The sequence below is a fragment of the Perca flavescens genome, chromosome 15 (genome assembly GCF_004354835.1).
Source record: "Perca flavescens isolate YP-PL-M2 chromosome 15, PFLA_1.0, whole genome shotgun sequence".
Classification (NCBI taxonomy): domain Eukaryota; kingdom Metazoa; phylum Chordata; class Actinopteri; order Perciformes; family Percidae; genus Perca; species Perca flavescens.
Genome location: NC_041345.1, coordinates 550287 through 555286, shown reverse-complemented (window position 1 = coordinate 555286; position 5000 = coordinate 550287). Strand labels below are relative to the sequence as shown.

The 5000-nt window shown below is 31.1% G+C and overlaps 1 protein-coding gene across 1 annotated transcript in view; it reads right to left on the bottom strand.

The window, feature by feature from the left end:
* The window catches only part of sh2b1 (SH2B adaptor protein 1), a 36564-nt gene that overhangs the window by 30845 nt on the left and 719 nt on the right, over positions 1-5000 (bottom strand).

Genomic DNA, 5000 nt, shown 5'->3' with positions numbered 1-5000 from the left:
TAGGCCTACATTACATTATAAACAGAAATGTTGTTAGGCCTACATTACATTATAAACAGAAATGTTGTTAGGTCTACATTACATTATAAACAGAAATGTTGTTAGACCTACATTACATTATAAACAGAAATGTTGTTAGGCCTACATTACATTATAAACAGAAATGTTGTTAGGCCTACATTTCATTATAAACAGAAATGTTGTTAGGCCTACATTACATTATAAACAGAAATGTTGTTAGGCCTACATTACATTATAAACAGAAATGTTGTTAGGCCTACATTACATTATAAACAGAAATGTTGTTAGGTCTACATTACATTATAAACAGAAATGTTGTTAGGCCTACATTATAAACAGAAATGTTGTTAGACCTACATTACATTATAAACAGAAATGTTGTTAGACCTACATTACATTATAAACAGAAATGTTGTTAGGCCTACATTACATTATAAACAGAAATGTTGTTAGGTCTACATTACATTATCAACAGAAATGTTGTTAGGCCTACATTACATTATCAACAGAAATGTTGTTAGGTCTACATTACATTATAAACAGAAATGTTGTTAGACCTACATTACATTATAAACAGAAATGTTGTTAGGTCTACATTACATTATAAACAGAAATGTTGTTAGGTCTACATTACATTATAAACAGAAATGTTGTTAGGCCTACATTACATTATAAACAGAAATGTTGTTAGGCCTACATTTCATTATAAACAGAAATGTTGTTAGGCCTACATTACATTATAAACAGAAATGTTGTTAACATTACATTATAAACAGAAATGTTGTTAGGCCTACATTACATTATAAACAGAAATGTTGTTAGGTCTACATTACATTATAAACAGAAATGTTGTTAGGCCTACATTACATTATAAACAGAAATGTTGTTAGGTCTACATTACATTATCAACAGAAATGTTGTTAGGTCTACATTACATTATAAACAGAAATGTTGTTAGGTCTACATTACATTATAAACAGAAATGTTGTTAGGCCTACATTACATTATAAACAGAAATGTTGTTAGGTCTACATTACATTATCAACAGAAATGTTGTTAGGTCTACATTACATTATCAACAGAAATGTTGTTAGGTCTACATTACATTATAAACAGAAATGTTGTTAGGTCTACATTACATTATAAACAGAAATGTTGTTAGGTCTACATTACATTATAAACACATTATAAACAGAAATGTTGTTAGGTCTACATTACATTATAAACAGAAATGTTGTTAGGCCTACATTACATTATAAACACATTATAAACAGAAATGTTGTTAGGCCTACATTACATTATAAACAGAAATGTTGTTAGACCTACATTACATTATAAACAGAAATGTTGTTAGGCCTACATTACATTATAAACAGAAATGTTGTTAGGCCTACATTACATTATAAACAGAAATGTTGTTAGGTCTACATTACATTATACAGCTTTAGTTTACTTCACAGATTCAGATTCTTGTAGTTTAAATCTTGATCACTGAGTCGTCTGACCGAAACATTACGTCAAACTGTTTTGATGGTTGAAGTCATTTTTCATATAAAAATCTTTTAAAAATTGTGACGCAACTTCTCACTATTTACAAACCAAACAATCGATCGATTAAAGTAGCAGAAAATAACCATTAGTTAATAATCATAACCATTAGTTAATAACCATTCATTAATAATAATTAGTTAATAACCATTAGTTAATAATCATTAGTTAATAACCATTAGTTAATAACCATTAGTTAATAACCATTAGTTAATAATCATTAGTTAACCATTAATTAATAACCATTAGTTAATAGCCATTAGTTAATAACCATTAGTTAATAACCATTAGTTAATAACCATTAGTTAATAATCAGTTAACAAGTCAAAGATACATTTTACTGATAACATACTTCTACTGAAGGAAGATTTTCACTGCAGTACTTTTACTGGAAGAGTATTTTAACATGTGTGGTTTTAGTACTTTTACTGTACAACTCTACTGATTACTAAAGCTAACTACTATAGATGGATCAGTGCTAAAGCTAACTACTATAGATGGATCAGTGCTAAAGCTAACTACTATAGATAGATCAGTGCTAAAGCTAACTACTATAGATAGATCAGTGCTAAAGCTAACTACTATAGATAGATCAATGATTGCTAAAGCTAACTACTATAGATAGATCAATGATTGCTAAAGCTAACTACTATAGATGGATCAGTGCTAAAGCTAACTACTATAGATAGATCAGTGCTAAAGCTAACTACTATAGATAGATCAGTGCTAATGCTAACTACTACAGATAGATCAGTGCTAAAGCTAACTACTATAGATGGATCAGTGCTAAAGCTAACTACTATAGATGGATCAGTGCTAAAGCTAACTACTATAGATAGATCAGTGCTAAAGCTAACTACTATAGATAGATCAATGATTGCTAAAGCTAACTACTATAGATGGATCAGTGCTAAAGCTAACTACTATAGATGGATCAGTGCTAAAGCTAACTACTATAGATAGATCAGTGCTAAAGCTAACTACTATAGATAGATCAGTGCTAAAGCTAACTACTATAGATAGATCAGTGCTAAAGCTAACTACTATAGATAGATCAGTGCTAAAGCTAACTACTATAGATATATCAGTGCTTAAGCTAACTACTATAGATAGATCAGTGCTAAAGCTAACTACTATAGATAGATCAGTGATTGCTAAAGCTGACTACTATAGATGGATAAGTGCTAAAGCTAACTACTATAGATAGATCAGTGCTAAAGCTAACTACTATAGATAGATCAGTGATTGCTAAAGCTAACTACTATAGATAGATCAGTGCTAAAGTTGACTACTATAGATAGATCAGTGCTAAAGCTGACTACTATAGATAGATCAGTGCTAAAGCTAACTACTATAGATAGATCAGTGCTAAAGCTAACTACTATAGATAGATCAGTGATTGCTAAAGCTAACTACTATAGATAGATCAGTGCTAAAGTTGACTACTATAGATAGATCAGTGCTAAAGCTGACTACTATAGATAGATCAGTGCTAAAGCTAACTACTATAGATAGATCAGTGCTAAAGCTAACTACTATAGATGGATCAGTGCTAAAGCTAACTACTACAGATATATCAGTGCTAAAGCCAACTACTATAGATAGATCAGTGCTAAAGCTGACTACTATAGATGGATAAGTGCTAATGCTAACTACTATAGATAGATCAGTGCTAAAGCTAACTATTATAGATGGATCAGTGCTAAAGCTAACTACTACAGATATATCAGTGCTAAAGCTGACTACTATAGATAGATCAGTGCTAAAGCTAACTACTATAGATAGATCAGTGCTAAAGCTAACTACTATAGATGGATCAGTGCTAAAGCTGACTACTATAGATGGATAAGTGCTAATGCTAACTACTATAGATAGATCAGTGATTGCTAAAACTAAATTCTATAGATAGATCAGTGCTAAAGCTAACTACTATAGATAGATCAGTGCTAAAGCTAACTACTACAGATATATCAGTGCTAAAGCTAACTACTATAGATAGATCAGTGCTAAAGCTGACTACTATAGATGGATAAGTGCTAATGCTAACTACTATAGATAGATCAGTGATTGCTAAAACTAAATTCTATAGATAGATCAGTGCTAAAGCTAACTACTATAGATAGATCAGTGCTAAAGCTAACTATTATAGATGGATCAGTGCTAAAGCTAACTACTACAGATATATCAGTGCTAAAGCTGACTACTATAGATAGATCAGTGCTAAAGCTAACTACTATAGATAGATCAGTGCTAAAGCTAACTACTATAGATGGATCAGTGCTAAAGCTAAATATTATAGATAGACCAGTGCTAAAGCTAACTACTACAGATATATCAGTGCTAAAGCTAACTACTATAGATAGATCAGTGCTAAAGCTAACTACTATAGATAGATCAGTGCTAAAGCTGACTACTATAGATGGATAAGTGCTAATGCTAACTACTATAGATAGATCAGTGATTGCTAAAACTAAATTCTATAGATAGATCAGTGCTAAAGCTAACTACTATAGATAGATCAGTGCTAAAGATAACTATTATAGATGGATCACTGATTACTAAAGCTAACTACTATAGATAGATCAGTGCTAAAAATAACTATTATAGATGGATCACTGATTACTAAAGCTAACTACTATAGATAGATCAGTGTTAAAGCTAACCACTACAGATGGATCAATGATTGCTAAAGCTAACTACTATAGATGGATTAGTGATTGCTAAAGCTAACTATAGATGGATCAATGATTGCTAAAGCTAACTACTATAGATGGATCAGTGCTAAAGCTAACTACTATAAATGGATCAGTGCTAAAGCTAACTACTACAGATAGATCAGTGCTAAAGCTAACTACTACAGATAGATCAGTGCTAAAGCTAACTACTATAGATGGATCAGTGCTAAAGTTAACTACTATAGATAGATCAGTGCTAAAGCTAACTACTATAGATGGATCAGTGCTAAAGCTAACTACTATAGAAGGATCAGTGCTAAAGTTAACTACTATAGATAGATCAATGATTGCTAAAGTTAACTACTATAGATAGATCAGTGCTAAAGCTAACTACTATAGATGGATCAGTGCTAAAGCTAACTACTATAGATAGATCAGTGATTGCTAAAGTTAACTACTATAGATAGATCAGTGATTGCTAAAGTTAACTACTATAGATAGATCAGTGCTAAAGCTAACTACTATAGATGGATCAGTGCTAAAGCTAACTACTATAGATGGATCAGTGATTACTAAAACTAACTACTATAGATAGATCAGTGCTAAAGTTAACTTCTATAGATGGATCAGTGCTAAAGTTAACTTCTATAGATGGATCAGTGCTAAAGCTAACTACTATAGATGGATCAGTGCTAAAGCTAACTACTATAGATGGATCAGTGCTAAAGCTAACTACTATAGATAGATCAGTGCTAA